This window comes from Leopardus geoffroyi, chromosome B1 (assembly GCF_018350155.1).
Source record: "Leopardus geoffroyi isolate Oge1 chromosome B1, O.geoffroyi_Oge1_pat1.0, whole genome shotgun sequence".
NCBI lineage: Eukaryota > Metazoa > Chordata > Mammalia > Carnivora > Felidae > Leopardus > Leopardus geoffroyi.
The window spans coordinates 1,915,825-1,934,820 of NC_059327.1; the positions used below are offsets into that span (position 1 = coordinate 1,915,825).

Below are 18,996 nucleotides of genomic sequence, written 5' to 3' on the forward strand. Positions count from 1 at the left end.
CTGAGCACTGCCCCGCATGCTGTTTGGCTCCTGAGCGCTCTAATGAGACACGCTTGATACACGAACAACCCGAGACACAGGGCAAAAGCAGTTCTCCAAGTGCGGCCTGTGGGTGGCCAACACTCTCATTTAGAGCCCGGGGTCTCTTGAGTCGGCGTCCTAGCGACTCAGAACCCTTGGCCTGCCTTCTCTTCAGGCCTCTTCCCATCTTGTAGCAGTTTCCACCAGGTTGGTCCTACTAACCGGAACTGATGGCATCTTCTCTCGCACCTGCTGGGATGATGACCGATGGGGATCCTGAAACCAACTCCGTCCACATCTGGCACTTCCTGCCCTGCGTCTACTTGCCCTCTTGACTCCTGCGTCGCGATGTGTCTGCTGCAACGTTTCACTCAACAGGAACACAAGCTATAAAAGCCCTCTTAACATAATAATTCAAAGAATCCTCCTTTGTCTCCAGGAACTCCTTTATGCCTTGCATCCTCTAGAGACTCCGGAAACTTCTCGGGACGGACTTCTGTAATAGCTGTGTCGAGCTCCCAGGTGAGGACGGTGGGCCTACGCACCTGAGCGTGGGTGGCCCGGGAGAATCTGAGTCCTTCTCATCTTAGAACTGCGTCCAGAAAGCTGTGATGCGTGGCTCTGCACGGAGTCTGGCGTGGCCGGGACACCTTACCCCGTGCAGCCTGCTGGGCAAAGGTCAGGACCCAGAGGTCACACGTAAGATGCCTGCTGGGGCCTGACTCCTCCGTCTGGCCCCGCGGGGCCAATCCAACCATCTCCTCCGCCCTCACTGGTTGACCCACATCATTCTCTCTGCTGGATTTTTTCCATCTCCCCAACCTAGAAACGCTGGCGTGCGGGCCCCCCAGGCGCTGACTTGGCTGCTTCTCTCTTCCTTCTGCGTCCGTGCCTCAGGTCTGTTGGAATTCAAGGACACCGGGCAAGGGGAGACCATGACACCACTCAGGCATCGAACTGGGAAGGACCATCTGAGTACTCGACGCAAAGGGAGCAGAGTAGATCCTTAGGCTGACGTCGTGTCAGCCCAGACCCCAGAGTCCACGAGACCTCAGGCTGAAGGTGCAGTGCGGACCCAATATCAGGGGGACCTCCAAGAAAACTAGAGAAATAAACAAAGGCCACCCAGACTAGAGCAAACTGAGGCTATTTCTGCCGAACTTGCCAGGGCCGAGGAATCACCGCTCGTGCCAGCGGAGACCCAGGCGGGCAGAGGATGGGGAGAGCTTCCCGGTGAAGAGGGACAGTCGGACGCATTTTTACTGCAGTCTGTCGGCCGGGGACGCCGAAAAAGGGTGTCCTCTGTCATCGGTTTGGGGATGTGTCTGGCTTTCTCTGAGTCGTCCTGAATTGTCGGTGGGGGCAAAAACAGAGGGAAGCTGGCTGTCACACACCAGGCTTTGGTGTTTCCAGGCTGGTTGCACAAATGGGGTGGGTCAGAGATCCATTGCCACATGTGGCCTGGCCACCGACCTTGTGTCAGTCAGTCTTTCCATCTCTTCCAGAATCCAGACTCACTTCCAATGTCCTCGCCACTCCCCTACTCAACTTCTCGACAGTAACGCGCTCAAAATTTAACCCCTGACTTGACGCTATCCTTTGAGACTTGTCCCTTTCCCAACCCTTTCTCTGCTCAGATGCCACCTCCCCCGACAGAGCTGCTTCGATCATGTTTCCCAAAGTGGTGCCCCCTTCCCCGCGTCTCGGTCCCCAGCACCCATCTGTACCCAAAATGCTGGTGTTCACCTCCAGCGTGACTTTCTTCATTGAAGATGCTCGCACGGTTGTCTCCCGATAGCATGGCACAGTTCGGTTTGTCCAAAGTCAGACTCCTGACGCCCCTCCACCCCGACAATCCAGCCATCTTTCTGCGTCTGTCCGCCCATCTGACGGTCACCCACCCCCACCTGTGGTTGTCCTGTCCACGGTCTGACTTCATCTGCACTGCCAGGGGCCGAGAGCTCTGTCCGAACAGTAAACACAAGGAAGTAAAAACCAAATAAATCCACCGTGCTGTCTGTTGAATGTGTGTCTTTCGCAACAAAGATGTAGAATGAAACAGAGAAATTAGACTGAGTTTATGCGTAGCTTTTGCTTTCAATTAATCTGAATGCTCCAGGGGGTTGCGATGTGACAGGAGGTCGAGCTGAGACGTGATGGGTCAAGTGCAGACAGCCGTAGTGTATAGACAGACGGACAGGCAGTCAGGCCCACTGGTGTGAAATGCTAGAGCGTTACTGCCTGGGGACCCAACAGGCTGTGGGCCAAATTGGGAAGAGGAGTATCCTGGCTCACTTGTGTTTCTTCCCTGTGGTTGGCATTTCTGGCTGCTCGGTCTTTGCTTTCGTCGCTCAAGAGCATGAAACCCTGGCTCCCACCTCGTTCGTCTTCACCCCACATTCCTTAGGATTGGAAAGACACGGACCCTCCCGCAGACTCACTGCTATGGTTGTTACAGTGATAACTGACTTATCAGCGAGCGTGTGGATAATGTGGAACTCAAGGTAGAAAGCTGGGTGATGGTAGCCGGCGAGGGGGGCAGCGATCTGGTAAAAGAGGGCTCCCCTGACTCCTCACTTCTTACAGGCTGAATCCAGGCTTTGGAGGGGGCAGCAGGGCGTGGGAGGGGAACCCCACGGGGCAGCTGGTGGGGGCCCTGGAGGCACAGCATCCCAGCGGTGAGCGCCATCCCCTCCATGGTTGACCGGATGGCCGGGCCTTCTCCATTGTGACCATACACTTGACACCCTTGGAAATATTTAAAAATAAAGGCTTGTTGATGTTTACCTTAGAGTACCCCTTGCGATCCATCAAAAAACTGGAAAGGTGCCCTAAGTACTCATTTTGTGGAAGTTAAACGTGAAAATGTTTTTTATTCTTCTTCTTTTTTTTTTTTTTTTCAACGTTTATTTATTTTTGGGACAGAGAGAGACAGAGCATGAGCAGGGGAGGGGCAGAGAGAGAGGGAGACACAGAATCGGAAACAGGCTCCAGGCTCTGAGCCATCAGCCCAGAGCCCGACGCGGGGCTCGAACTCCCGGACCGCGAGATCGTGACCTGGCTGAAGTCAGACGCTTAACCGACTGCGCCACCCAGGCGCCCCAATTTATTCTTCTTATTTAAAGGGAATGTCTTTGTCCCTTTATGTGAGTTGGCAATCTACAAATCTTATGTGCTTTTTCTGTAATCCTACACAGAGTTAAATCCCCAGTTCCTGATAAAAATCTCTATACCTAGAAACTTAGGTGAAAAACCCCATTTGAAACCATTAACCTTGCCTGAAATGGATATATTTAAGGAACAGCAGAACAGGTATCTTAGAAGAAAAGCTAATGAGTATTGGCTAAAAATTGATTTCAAACCCTTTTCGCTCTTTTTGCACGTTTTATGGCTGTAATAAAGTATGTGAGATAGAAAATATGCCTGAGAAATTTACATTCCTAAGGAATTAATTTTAATTCTTAGTATATCTGAGAAAAGGACAATTGCGTTGATTTTTTCCCCCTTGATTTTGGTTTCTTTTTAAAGTTCTTTCTTCCAAGGAATGAATGATTGTTTCCTTCTGATGAACAAAGCCACAAAGTTATATTCACTGCCTGGGTCAATGAGATTTTTTCACACGTGGTGTTTACATAACATTCGAGTCTCTGCCTTTTTGTTATGTGGCCGATATTTTTTTTTCTCAATAGTTCTGGAACTTTCAGCAAGTGGAGAGCAAAGCTGACTGAGGAAGGAGAGAGAAAGCAATGGAGATGGAGAGAGAGGGAGAGAGAGAGAGAACAGAAGGAGGAGGAGGGAGAGAGAGAGAGGAGAGAGAGAGAGAGAGGAGAGAGGGAGAAAAAAGAAGGAGGAGAGAGGGAGGGAGGGAGTGAAAGAGAGATGAATGAATGAAGGAGAGCATTAAAGACTTGGCCACTCTGAATCCCTTGCAGAAACCAGAAGTACCGTGGCCCCAGTTTGTGGAAATGTCCAGCTGGAACAGCATGGTGCAGACAGACTTCCAGAAGCCACAGAGGACAGATACACTCCCAGGAGACCTGAAGGACCCTAACAGAGTGCCTGAAGGCCAACATCTCTCAACCATAAGCCCCAATCCAACCATCAGAGGAACACATCTGCTAGAAGGTTTGCATGTTTCAAGGGCAAACATTCTTGGTAAATGGAGTAAGAATTTAGAAGGGGGCTGGGCTGATGGATTTTGTCTGTCCTGTTCTAGCAGTGAGGGAACAGTGTCCCCTTACGCTAGGGAAAGGAGGGGAAGAGAGAAGACATGAGTCTGGTGGTCCCCAGGTGAGACTGTTGTGTGCACAACTGGGTCTGTGAGCTCAGAGCAGTCGCTGTGGGGCTCTGTGTCCCGTACCCTCCGTCTCAGGTGGCGTTCAGAACCAGGGAGCCGAGGAAGGTCCCTGAGGTCATGGACATCAGTAGAAGACAGAGGGGTTCTGAGGAAGAAAGTGAAGAATAGAAACACTAAACGATAAGAAAAGAAATCTCACAAAATGTGGATTCAAAAAGGAATCAGTGTGTCGAGGATAACGTAAAAGATACTATCTCTAGGGGCGTCCGGGGGGGCTCAGTCACTTAAGTGTCCGACCCTCGATCTCAGCTCAGGTCATGATCTCACGGTTTGTGGGATCGAGCCCTGAGTCAGGCTCTGCGCTGAGAGGGTGGAGATTGCTCTGGATTCTCTCTCTCCCTCACTGTCTGCCCTTCCCCTGCTCACTCTCTCTCTCTCTGTTGCAACAGAAATAGTCATTTTAAAAAAAGGAAGGTACTTCTCGTGATCAGTTAAAAAATTAGTTTCACCAACAGACAAAACCTTCGCTCACGTTCAAGTCTAACATGTCAGCCGGATCCATTTCCGACGGAGACGTAGATGGCGGCCTCCATCCAGGAGCACCGACCACCAGACGCTTTCTTTCTACCACACAAGAAATGGCTTTTTCACTCAACAAAACAATCTGGGACGGAGTTTCTACCGTTAACTGCGTCATGCGACCCTGTCATTGTTTCCACGTCTTATCCCACCAAACCACTCAGGCCCCTCAAGGGCGCCGACTGTGGACTTGGTCCCTGTGTCCCTGGGTGTCCGCCCTCCCACCAACCCTGGAACGTGGAAAACCAGCCACACGCTCGGTCAGTGGGTAAACTTAAGTTGAAAACAAAGTAAGCTTAAAATCTCTTTAAAAGAAAAAGTTGAAAACGTTTTGAGGTTTGTCTCAAATGTGCAGATCAGAAGCCATCTCACGTCTGAGAACCTTCCTGTTCCGTCCTTTGTTTCCACTGGTTTAAGGCAAAGGATGTGGAGAGTCCCTGTCTCTTGCCTTGAATTTATCTATTTCATTTCTAATTAGAATATAGAGACTCACAAAGATTGACATTTCTCAGAAATTCAAAGTAAGAACGTGTTTCAGAGGTCGCCCGGGCTCACTCCCAGCTGGGTCCCTGGGTAACACTTGAATAATTTCTACAAAATATGAATCAGCCCCAGCTATGGGCCTCTCTTCACACGCTTCTATGCACCTCATTTGGCATTCAGGAAAATTTGAAATGATTAGAAAGTTCTTAGCCATCTTCAACCAGTTATTTTGATCTTTTTAACTCTTCCAGCGACTTAGATACAGGCATGATCTTCAAGATTTTTACTGAAGGCATTTTCTTTTCTTTCTGGGTGATTTGGGCAAGAACCTTTCACTTCCAACTTCTATATGCTGCACCCTCGGCGTTTGAAGCTCTCCAAACCTTAGTCAAGGCACGAAGCACAGACTTACCACCTCGTGTGGAAACGCGGGAGATTCAACACAAGAGAACTGAGATGTCAGAGATGCAAGGTGGCCTTTTTGTAGGAGCTGGACCTCCAGATGGCATCGGAATGTTGGAGCTTCAGTACTCTTACGAGGCACGGAGACTGAAAAGAAAGATTTGATTTTAAATCCTGAATACCCTGGCTTCCGACAGCCTTCCAAGTCTCGATAAAGGAATCGCCTGAGCAAGCAGGAGACAGAGATGGGTGTTGGAGTGTCTTTCTCGGCAGACCACAGGCTGTGTCTGAACAAATGCTCTGATTTCATGTAAACAAGTGGTTTAATGGGCTTTATGTTACTTTGTATCACAAATAGAAAGAAATTCAGAGGGCAAAGAGGCACAAGATAGCCTGTTAAAGACACTGTGTAAATCAATATTCCCATGAGACACCACTGAGTGCTTTTGAATCAACAGCCAACGTGGACAGAAGGCCAAGGTAAGGAACACCTAGGATTTTTTTTTGTTTGCTTTTTTGTTTGTTGTTTTTTTGAAGAGGGGCCTATAAATATGACAGCTTAATTTCACACAAAAAAGAGGACCTATAAATGTGGCAGCTCAATTTTAAAAAGTTAATGTACTCATTCAAATTTACATCAAAGGAAAGCTGGAAAAATATTCTAAAAAGAATATCTAATAGATAAACTCATAGAATAGTGTTTCTCATTAGGTAGGGACTATTTTTCGTGTTTCACATAGAATATCAAGCATTTAATGGTTTTTATGTCCTCTGTAAGAGCCACTCATTGAGCCATTGAGATAACCAATAGGCAATCTATTCCCTTCACTGTCTTCACTCCATAAAGTTGAACTTTCATGGGTTTGCTTAAATTAGTCTGGGGGAAAACCAGGGATGATCAGAAACTGGCAGGAGTGGAGATGTCACCTCACAGGTGCCCAGGTTTCGACCCTCCTGATGTGTCCTTCTCAGTTCAAACCTGTATTTGTAAATTTTTACTCTGATATAATTTGAAATGCATCAAAAGTTACAATAATAGTAAAACAAAGTCATATATTTAAAAAGATGTTTTTAACGTGTATTCATTTTTGAGAGGCAGAGAGAGACAGAGCATGAGCGGGGAAGGGGCAGAGAGAGAGGGAGACACAGAATCTGAAACAGGCTCCAGGCTCCGAGCTGTCAGCACAGAGCCCGACGCGGGGCTCGAACTCACGAGCTGTGAGATCATGACCTGAGCCGAAGCCAGATGCCCAACCGACTGAGCCACCCGGGCGCCCCCAGAAAATTCATATAATTTTAACCAGATTCATATTGACATATTTGCTTTCTCTCTTCCATCCTTTTCTCTCCTGCTCCTTATACACACGCACACACACACATGCACATGCACACACACGCAAACACGCATGCACACACACATTCAGCACACATACATATATACGCATGAACACAATACACTCAACATATACGTGTGCATGTATACATACCTGTGTGCACATATACACACTCGTGTGCACAAACACACACGTGCACATGCAAGCACACCCACATACACATAGGGGCACACACATTTTCTGAACATCTTGAGAAAAAATCGGGAACGAGAAGTGCTTTGTCACTGACATTTTTCAGTGTGACTTTCCTAAGAACAAGGGCATGACTTTCTGTGACCAAAGCACCACCATCAGAATATGGGAAGTTACTTTGATATAAGGCAGTTGACTCTTCCCTTTGATTCAATCATCTCAAAAATGGCGTTTGTGGCGATGACCCTGACCCTTACCTCCATGCTCCAGGCTCAGGGTCTAACTCCCTTTTAATTTAGGAAATGTCCTAAGCTTTCCTTGTCTTTGTCCTTCTTCATGATGATACTTTCGAGGGGTATAGATCATTAATTTGCAAAATGTGCTACAATTTAGATTAGTCTGAAATTTCCTCAGGTATATACAGAGATGATGAATTTTGGCCAGAAACCACCAACGTGGCATTGAATACTTCTTCATGCAACCCGTAAGGAGGGACAGACACTGTGTCCTTTTGTCTCAGTATATGAGATAGTGACTTTGATATCTTACTGAGGTGGTAAAAATATAATGTAATAATTTACCCCTTTTGATTAATAAGTAATTTGTGGAAAGGTAATTTGAAATGATGTAAGTATCCTGTTTGTTTTCAAATTTTTAGCTACTAATTTCAGACTTCACTGATGATCTTTTAAATCTATCATTCTTCCATATTTATTACATGACAATATCAGTATGGGATACTGGTTTTATATTTTATTCTGCTTCTATTTTGTATCTATCTTACTCAACAGGATAATCTTTTACTGTTATTATTTATTCAGTGTTCATATTTTCCCATATACGGCCACTGGGGACTGCTTCAGGCTAGTGCCCTGGTCTTTTTGACATGTCCCCAAGTTTACTGAAATTTTCCTCATTTTCTGGCACAAGATGTCGAAAGCTCATATTCTTAATGTTTCCATTTCAAGAATGAACCATTTTCCAAGAAACTGACTCCCTTTAGTGGAAAAGGCAATTTATATGCCAAGATCATGGGGTTAGAATGGCCAATGGCTGCTAAAAAGTCATGGATTTCAGGCTGTCTCGATGGACAGAGATAGAGTGATATGCGCGTGCAATGTGTGTGTGCATTTTCTGTACCCATCTCTGCCTGTCTACATATCAATCCGTCATCAATACCTATCATCTATTATCTATCTATCTACTATCTGTCTATCCATCTATCCATCTTTCGTATACCTATTATCATTATCTATCTAACTTACCAGTAACACTGGAGTATGTATGAATATCTCCAATTGTAATTTCATTCCAGTCTTGAAGGGTAAATTTGAGGATTCTATTTTTCTGTATCGATTCCCAGTCCCCCAGCAGGAAAAAAGAAAGGAAACAATACTACAGCCTCTTATTCTCTTCATTGACAATACTGGAGATATCTCGTCTCAGTCCTAGAATACAAAAAGGTAGTTTTAGAGTTACTAACCCATATTACAATGAAAGGCAAGATAATTCAAGTTCTCCTTAGAATAAGGTCAAGATTCAAGATTCTTTGTCCGGCTTTGGTGCTAGTGTGGCGCTGGCATCATAAAGGGGTTGGGAGTATTTCCTCCTCTTTCATTTTATGGGGTTGTTTTGTTTGCTTAGAATTGATATTATTTTCTCTTTTTAAAGGTATTTTAGACTTCAATAAAATCTTCAGGCCTGGAATTTTAATTGTTAATGGATTTTTTATTGCAAATTCTAGAATTGTAGTGGACAGGTTATCGATTTCCCTCGAGTGAATTTGGTGATGCAGGTCTATCAAGAAATTGGCCCATCTCACCTAAGGTGTGGAATTTATAGGCATAGTTATTCCCATGCTAGCACAAAGTAAAACTTTTTGTTTTTTCTTAGTATGGCTAAAAGTTTATCAGTTTTATTGCTCTTCTCAAATAACCGACGTTTTCATTGATTTTTCTGTCTTTTCATTTTTTCCTAAAATCATTGTCTCTTGCTGTAACCTTTATTTTCTTCCATCTACTTGTACGGGGTTTACGTTGCCCTTCTTTTTCTAGTTTCTTTAAGTTAACATTTAGATAAATGATTTGACAGCCTTATTCTTTTCTAATAAAGACACCGAATGCTGTAATTTCCCTACAGCCACTGGTTTGCCTGGGTCCTGCATATTCTGACGTGATGATTTTTCATTTACATTCCACTCATGGTAATTTTTGTTGTTGTGGAGACCTTCTCTCTGTCCTGTGAGTTATTTAAAATTGTCTACTTAATCCCCAAATATTTGGGGATTGTTCAGATAGTTTATATCATTGATTTTTACTTTAATGCCATTATGGTTTGGGCATGTTTTGTATAATTTTTTTTCTTTCAAATCTAAGAGGTTTTCCTTATGGCCCACAGTATGGCCAATCTTCTTAAGTCTTGTATGGAAATATTCTTGAAAAGAATGGTATATCCCACTGCTGAGTTGGGTGTTCTATCGATGGCAGTTGAAGACATCGGGCTGATGACACTGGGGACGTCTTCCTTGTCCTTGCCGATCTCACAGCTCATTGTCCTATGAGTCACAGACTGGAGGGTGCGGAAGTCCTGCACTGAGTGTGGGTTTGTTCCCTCTCTCACTTCGTTCCATATCTGTGTCAGGTGTTCAGAAGCTCTGTTACCGGGAGATTCAAGTTTAGGATTGTAATGTCCTTTTGGATAATTGACCCCGTTCGTATAATGCAATCCCAGCTTGTTTTTAGCCACGTTCCTTGTTCTGACACCTGTTTTGTCTGATTATAATGTGATGACTCTAGCCTCCCTTGTCTCCTATCGTTTTATATCAAAGTTGGTTTCCTGCAGGCAGGGGAAAGTGTCTCTTTTGTATGCAATCTGACTCACTCTATTTTTTATCGGTGTGTTTACAGCATTCTCATGTAATGCGGTCACTCATATGTTTGGATTAAAATCTGTCATCTCTTAGAGTGTTTTTGTTGTTGTCTATAATGGTTCTGTCTCTTCTCTACTTATCCTGCCCTCCTTTTCTGCCTCTTCTTTTAATTGTGAGTCCTTTTTGAATCCATTCTATCTCCTTGCCTCATCTATGAGGTACATCTCTTGTATTTATTTACTTTTTCAGGAGATCCCTTTGGGGTTACAACACACACCTCAAATGAATCAGAGTCTGCCTTTTATGGCCAGGACTTCACAATAATTTATGCTCAAATTTCCCATCACGTTGCTTGAACTATTTTCTCATAGTCCACTTTTGCATATGCTAGAAACACACAAGCTATTGCAACTATTTTTGTCTTGAATGAGTTATCTTTTAGAGCATTTCACACCAAGAAACATAACATTTAATTATACTTTTATTTTTTTCCATTTCCAGGGTTCTTCATTTCCCTGTGTAGATCCACATTTCAGTAGGAAACATTTTTCAAGTCTAAAGACTTTCCTTTAACATTTCTTATAGACTGGGTCTCCTGGAAATTAGTCCTCTCTCTCTTCCCCCGCCCCCCTTTTTTTTTTTTTTTGGTCTGAGAAAGACTTTAGTTCTCTCAATCATTTTCGAAAGACTTTTGCTGGGCATAGAATTAAGATTGACAGTTTTTATTCTTATAGTACGTTGAATATGCAGCTTAGTTATCTTCTGGCTTACAGGGGTTCTGATGTGAAATCTGCCGCAATCCTTATCCATTTTTCCTCTAAAAAAATGAACTATTTCTTGTTTTCCCCGGCGCCTTTCTCGATTTCCATGTCAGATAGTTGCAAAACGTGTGTCATATCTGAGCCGTTTCTGATGATTTCTCTGTTGGTTGGAAGTGGGTTGTTCATTCTTGCCTTTTATATGCCTCATCGATTATTTTGTCCTGAGCCATACATGTTGTGGAGGACAACAGTGACCACGGTGGGTAGTTCCTGTCTGGAGGGGGCACTACTTTCCTGGATGAGGCCTTCAGTGTGGGATTTGCACTGATGTACTTGGGTGTGTGTCTGAGATTTTGTGGCTACGGTGACCCTTCATGCCCACAACTTCCAAATTCTTCTAGAGACGCCATGTTTCTGGGGTGAGAGGGGGCTGGCTTTTTTCGATTCTGAGCCTCCTGATGTGCTCAGCAAGGGCACCTTTACAAGCTCTGAGCCTTTCTTGTCCCTCCAGGGGTAGTAACTGTTACCACACATTATTCAAACCTGTGGCAGGACAGACGTGACCTAATGTAAGAGGCTTAATTTCTCAGGTTGAAAAGAAGAGACTGCCACCCTTCTTTTTTCATCGGATCCTTTGTTCTAGAAAACCTAACCGTAAGCATTTTCTCCTCTTTTTGAAATATATAGGAGTCCTTTTATTTGTTTATTTTTTTAATGTTTATTTATTTTCGAGAGAGAGAGAGACAAAGCGTGAGTGGGGAAGGGGCAGAGAGAGAGGGGGATACAGAACCTGAAGCAGGCTCCAGGCTCTGAGCTGTCAGCACAGAGCCTGACGCGGGGCTCAAACTCACGAACGGTGAGATCATGACCCGAGCCAAAGTCGGACCCTTAACTGACTGAGCCACCCAGGCGCCCCTATATGAGTCCTTTTAAATGTTAGCTAGGACTTTTGTCAGTTTTGTGACCCAGGAATGAATGCCTGGGCCAAGGACCTGAGGGCCGTGTCACTAAAATGCCAACACCAGGCGAGAGAGATCCCCTCTCTCTCCCACGTTCCGTAGGAAGGTGGGAGCCTCACCCGGGTGGGCGCCTTGCTCCGAGTTGCCAAACTCCGTCCTGCCAAGAAGATGTGAAACCTGTGTTTCTCTCTGAACAAAGCCCTTTGGCAAACACGGCGGTCGCCCCAACTACCAGGGGACTGAGTAGGAGCGCGTTCTGACCCATGGTGCCTTCTCGTCCTGGTCCTTGAGGACTCGCTGCTGTTTATCATAATGATGTGGTGTGAAGCGTGGGGGTTCGGAGCTGACGGTGCAAACAGGTGGTTTTATTTATAAAGCTCAGGGACAGGACTCATGGGCAGGAAAAGCTGCCCTGGGCTTATGACTGGTGACTGGTTATTTACCTTCGGGTTGGGGAGGGGTCCGGGATTGTATTCCTGGCTGCACACGGGGGCGGGTCCTGCAAATGCAGTATTGACTTTCATGACAAACAATAAACCTATTTTGTTTTGGCATTTAAAAAATGTGACAGAACCTTAGAATAGTAACAAGTCTGTTCACAGCCTGTATCGGAGAAAACAGGTGTAATTACTGTCAGCCTTAACGATGATTGTTTCTTCAAGATGGCTTTTTTTCTGTTCATCTATCAATATTAAACACCCCCTACAATTCATGGGATTTTTTTTTCCTTCTTAAATAGCATAAAAGTCTTAGTTTAACTCATTTTTAAATTTCCTGAATAGGTGATTGCCATTAGGAAATGTGAGGCTAATTATTTTTAGCTCTGCAGTTACCTGTTTCCACCTCAACGCGGTTGTCTATTCGCCGCTTTCTTGCTGGTAAAAAAAGTGAATGACATCTTAGAGGAAGAAAAGCGTGCTCTCCACTGGTATCAGCAGGCTGTCCGTCGTGAGTTCTAACTTCAGTAACTCCGTTGGAATTTATATTTATTTGCAAACATGTTTTTAGCTTCTACCGATCAGATCTCCTTCCGTGTTGATGTTACGACGTCCCTTTTACAGTGGTTTCAATGTATTAAAGAATTCTAAAGGGGCGCCTGGGTGGCTCAGTTGGCTAAGCGTCCGACTTCAGCCAGGTCACGATCTCGCGGTCCGTGAGTTTGAGCCCCGCGTCGGGCTCTGGGCTGATGGTTCAGAGCCTGGAGCCTGTTTCCGATTCTGTGTCTCCCTCTCTCTCTGCCCCTCCCCCGTTCATGCTCTGTCTCTCTCTGTCTCAAAAATAAATAAACGTTAAAAAAAAATTAAAAAAAAAAAAAAGAATTCTATAGTATTCAGTTTGGGAGGGTCTTTCTGATTTCCTGCTTGCTCTCATGCCCGGGCCCAGTTTCTTTATGGACTTCGTAAATGGGAATTGTGACAGTCTCGCAAGGCCGGGCTTGAGTGTGTTCTCTATCCCGAGAGCACTTGCCTTTGTGTCTGAGGATGCTACCAACCTGGACCCCTTGCAGTGAGGACTGCTTGGGGGTCCCCAAACCACTCGGGACACGCGTGTCCAGTCGCACTGGAGAGCAGGCCGCGATGATGCCTTACGGGATGGTGGGCGGTCTGAACCACGGACTGAGAGAGAATGGTCTCTTGTCATTTCTTGTGAGTCGGTTTGCTCTAGAATGTTCTCTCACGGAATGCACAGTCCTTCGATGGCCCTGGTTCTATTTTGGCGTCTCAATTCTTCATTTCCCGCCCTGTTATGGCCCAAAGTGTCATAAGTCCTAAAACTAAGCTTCTGTTCCCAGAGTCGGGCTTGGCTTGACCACAGTCACGGCCTCCATATCAAGCTGCCCGTCCAGGGTCTGCTAGGAGGTTCATTGTGTGGCCCTTACAGGTTTTTCTCACTTTTAATTTTTCCACCACACCAACCATTTGTTTTGCCATGGTTATGCTGAAACCTGGGTTCCTGAAAGTGATGGGCCCTTTATTGAGATATTTTCTATGTCTGTTCAAGTCTATCCCCCTCCAGCTGCCTCAGTTATAGGCACAGTTAACCTACGGGTGGGCCTCCCCTTTCCAAAGGCCTCTGCCCGTGGTGTCCTGGGTCCTCCCATATCGATAATCTCTGTCTTGCCTCAATTTTCCCCCCTTCCATTAAATGATTGCCTTTTCACTCTCCAGTACCCCTCTCTGATCGACTCTGTGTTACCCCTCCCCGAGGGACTCAACTTTTCTTGTGATTCGTCTCTAGTCTTGATGAATCGACTTCTAGATAATTCTCAACCCGTACTCAGTGACATCAACACGTGTGCTCAGCTGATCTGGCCTCAAAAGGTCGGTCCCATCTGACTTCATGTATCACATGTGGACACACTCATACTATATCTTACAATTTTCTCTTAACATTTGTAAGTATTGATTCTACCTCTCCCTTCTTACTCTCAAAACCCTTTCTAAAACTCTAGTCATCGAAAGTTGGGGGAATTGCAATATTTACGACTCAGCATGTTCATTTAGCCCTGATGACCCCTATAAATTCATTTTCTGTAAAGAGTTTTCATTATTCCACTACCCTGACAAATTTGTCTTAAAGCCTTACTGTTCAGCCATGACCGGAGGTAAGCATTCCACTCTTGGGGTTTCATCTCCCACATCCTTTCCAATCTACGTATGCAATTTTGCATCCAATTTCTTTCCAGAAGATTTTCTTTATACGAGGGTTAATTCCACTCTTGTTCTAAGAGCACAAGTTAATCCTTGCCCCTTTTTCCCTTCATGGTTTTCCCTCAGGTAGAATCTCGTGACTTTTTGAAATTACACAGTCCTCAAACTGCACATTCAATTGTACCCTTCCTGGAAAGACTTTTGTGGTTATTCTGATTCTCATGGAGCTATTTCTACCCTAAATACTTATGAGCCTGTATAAACTACATATTGTGTTTGAAATTATTTTCTTTGTATTAGTTCTTTTTCCCACAAAAACAAGTTTTTGAAGTCCCAGAAGACAAAGCTGTTCATGTAAATTGAATTACTGTACGTGAATTTTCTTCTATTTACTAAGGAAATTGGGGGATGCAATGATCGCAGATCTATTTGGTTAAGCGTCTGACTTTGGCTCAGGGCATCATCTCTCAGTTAGTGAGAGACTGGAGCCTGCTTTGGATCCTGTCTCTTCCTCTCTCTGTCCCTCCTTTTCTCGCTCGCTCTCTCTCTCTCCCCAAAATAAACATTAAAAATTATAAAACAGAACTAAACACAAGGAAATTTCCCTGTTAAAATTATAACAGGTCCGCATTGGTTTTACTTGAAAATTATGTACACGCATACATACACATATGTGGCACAAACACATTCATACGTACACACATGCATGCACATACACATAAACACATACGTGCTGGGGCTCCTGGGTAGCTCAGTCGGTTAAGCATTTGACTCTTCATCTCAGCTCAGGTCATTATCTCACAGATCGTGAGTTTGTGAGTTTGAGCCCCGAGTGGGGCTCAGTGTTGACAGCATGGAGCCTGCTTGGGATTCTGTCCCTCTCTGCCCCTCCCCTGGTCATGTGTGTGCTCTCTCTCTCTCTCTATCCCTCTCTCTCTGTCTCTCTCAAAATAAATAAATTAACATGGAAAAATAAACACGCATATGCTTACATACACACACTCATACACGCACATAGACATACACACAAACACATATAAATAATTTCTTTTTTTTTTTTTTTTTAAATTTTTTTTTTCAAAGTTTTTATTTATTTTTGGGACAGAGAGAGACAGAGCATGAACGGGGGAGGGGCAGAGAGAGAGGGAGACACAGAATCGGAAACAGGCTCCAGGCTCTGAGCCATCAGCCCAGAGCCCGACGCGGGGCTCGAACTCACGGACCGCGAGATCGTGACCTGGCTGAAGTCGGACGCTTAACCGACTGCGCCACCCAGGCGCCCCAATAATTTCTAACAATAGTAATTTCAAGCCATTCAGATCTTCCTTTTATTGAGAATAGGGGCCTCAATGTGGTGAGGTTGTATTTTTCTTTCAGACTGTTGCTGAAGCAAAAATCCCTTTTCATCACATTTCCTACTAAGGCTGTGATTGTGGTTTCTGAACTTGGAGGATAAGCTTTATGTGCACTAATTATTTGTTCTATTTGTGCTTTCCTTAAAGTGGATGAAGGAATGGCAGGTTTTCTCTAGAGACTACCAGTTCATCCTAGAAATGAAAATGTTAAAAAAAGGAAGCATTATTTCCATGGAATCCTGATTAAATGTTGAATTGCATTTTAAATGTTTGGCAAAAAGAATACCTGAGCTTTTGTGTCATATCCGTTGAAGAACTGTCGTCTGGTGGCTTCTAGGAGGAGTAGAATCCTGAGAACCTCTGCCCCCTGCCCCTCAGCGTCTGAGGCACCGAGGACAACACTGGAAGGAAAGGGCTTCCCTCACGTGGAGAAGAGTCACAGCAAGCTCCAGCGGGCCTCAGGCCCCCTAAAGTCCCTCCAGCAACGACACAAGGTCATTAGCCCACATCCACGCATCCTGCGCCTCAGATTGAAGGGTCCTCCCACGGGGGCGGACACAGCTGTGGGCTGGCCCGATGCTACCTAACACCGTGCTATGGGGTAGATGAAAATATTCGTGAGCCATGGATGGCATAAACATCTAAAGTTCAGTGTGTGGTAAGAACCCTTGCAAGCCAACAGTAAAAAGACAAGGGAAACCATGCTCCCCATCACTCTCATTAGCAAAATGGAAATCAAAATCACAAGAAGATCCCACTTCACGTGCACTAGGACGGCTGTATTAAAAAAGACAGGAAATAAATAACAAGCGTTGGCAAGGTTGCAGAGACGTTTTACCCCCGTGCGTTCCCAGTGGGGACATAAAATGGTCAGCCACTGGTGAAAACAGTTTGGGGTTCCTCACCACGTGACACATAGGGTTACCACATGACATAGCCAGTCCTGTCCCAGCTACGTGTCCAAGGGAATGGAAAACATATGTGCACACAAAAACTTGTACCTGAATGTTCATGGAAGCATTATCCGGAGTATCCAAAGAGCAGGGGAAAATCCGAATGCCTGGCAACTGATAAATGGGTAAGCAAAATGTGGTCTGTCCAGACAATGGCGTCGGACTCAGCCCAAACAAGGAAGGAGCTGGGAGACTGCTGCAACATGATGTACCTCAGAAACCCTATGCGGAGTGAAAAAAACCCCAAAAAACCCACCACATGGAAGGTCACATATTGTATGATTGCATTTGTATGAGATGCCCAGAAAGAGCCGACCTGTGGAGACAGAAGGTGGATGAGTGATTGCCAAGGATGGAGAGAGGGGTAATGGAATAACTGACACCTGACAGGTGTGGACTCACTGTTTGTGATGGTGGGAAATTCTGGGTGTAGACAGCGGCGAGGGTGCACAGTGCTGTGGGCGCTAAAAACCCCTGAATGACGAACTGTGTCTATGTGTAGATGCGGTTACGTGAATTATTTATAAAAGAAAAAATAGCAAAAATAAAAGAAAGCAGGTAAGACGGGTATGAGATACTCTATTGAAGCTCCTACAAAGTTTTCCTAAAAAGAAATATCAAGGTTTTACTCTATAAACTACATGGTGGATATTTGTACTTTGTGCTGAGAATTTAAATGTACTTAATCACATTGTTAGATTTAAGACGAAAATAAATACGTATTTTCCCATAGATGTGTCCTTGCAAAAATAAACACAACGTAATTTAAATCTTGGGATTAGCTTTTCTGTAGACGACTATTCCCTTTTTGTCTCTTTCCAGCTCTGGGTATCAACAGAGACCAAAACTAACATTGTTTCTTTATATAAGGAATCCAAGGGCAATTGATACGTCTGCACATGCATTTGAAACTGATTCCAGCATAAGGTGAATTTATCAATACATATCTTCAAGTTTTTAATTAATTTTCTCACTATATTGTGATCAAATAATAAAAATTTTAGGATACTGTTACACATTACATATTTTTTGATAAAGAGGATAGTGAACCTATAAAAGATTAAAAATCAGCTTTCTTTATATAGAACCAAGGGATAAAAATCAGCGTTGGCAATTTTTCATACTTTCCAACTTTCCTTGAAGTAAGGCATTTCTATTCATTAATGATTTTCAAAAGATTGTGGTGTGAACATTAAAACGTAGCATTAGCTATTTGTATACGTTGCTTTTTTTAAAACTGGCCCTCTTTTATCTTAATGTTTCTACCTTTACAATACTAGCTGCTTTTGCCTTCAATCTCCTTCCCACCTGAAATCCAAAAGGGAAAAAAAAAAAAGGAAGGAAGAAGATAAAATGTATGTTATAATTAATGAAGTCATTCATTCTTCGCATCAATTGCAAATTGAATATGTGAACTGTTTTACTTTTAATACAGTGTTTTGAAAAACTGTATTTATTACTTAGAAATATAATTAATCCATGGGCCGCACCCTCCTCTCTTTTCATAAATTAGATACACAGCTTAAAACAGCACTCCTTCTCTCCTCTAACTACCTAGTAGACCACTTATTTCTGAGTAATTAACTCAAAGCGAATAATGATTGTACTCTCCCCAAGAAAACTCACTCCTGGACCATTCATCATTAAGTTCCCAGAAAGGTTAAACATGTCCCAGGGAGGGTGTGGGTTTCAGCAATTCATCAAAAACTTTCTCCTTAGATGATTGAATTTGTATTCCATTTTAAAGCAATGATGGATGGGAAAAAGAAGGGAATAGCCGAATAATCGGCCTATAGTGTAGAACTGTGCCTTCGTGATTTTTCTTTTCTTCAACATTCAGAAATAAGTACATTGCCCTCGCCAGTTGGCCGCATCTGGGCTTTCTGTGTCTGTGTGGGTCTGTGTGGACGGGTTCTTGGTGAACCAGAACGGCAGCCAGCTAGTGGTCGGAGCCCAGCGCAGGTCACCACCGTGGAGCAGGGTCTCGCCCGGAGTAACTGAGACCCAAGACGACGGAATTCGGTAAGGTAGCGCGCGGCCTGGCCAGCTTCTATTCGCTTTCAGTGGGCCCTCTCTTCTACCTCCGTATTATACACTTGATAAAGAGTGCAACAGGGGTGCCTGGGTGGCTCAGTGGGTT

General features: G+C 44.4%; 1 long non-coding RNA gene across 1 annotated transcript; it reads left to right on the top strand.

Moving 5' to 3' along the window:
- The first annotated feature begins 2,177 nt into the window (after window positions 1-2,177).
- On the top strand, window positions 2,178-17,626 carry LOC123584179. The gene is made up of 4 exons (XR_006705218.1): window positions 2,178-2,525; window positions 3,954-4,146; window positions 4,916-6,262; window positions 16,218-17,626. It is a non-coding gene; the product is annotated as an uncharacterized LOC123584179 (long non-coding RNA).
- Window positions 17,627-18,996: the final 1,370 nt, after the last annotated feature.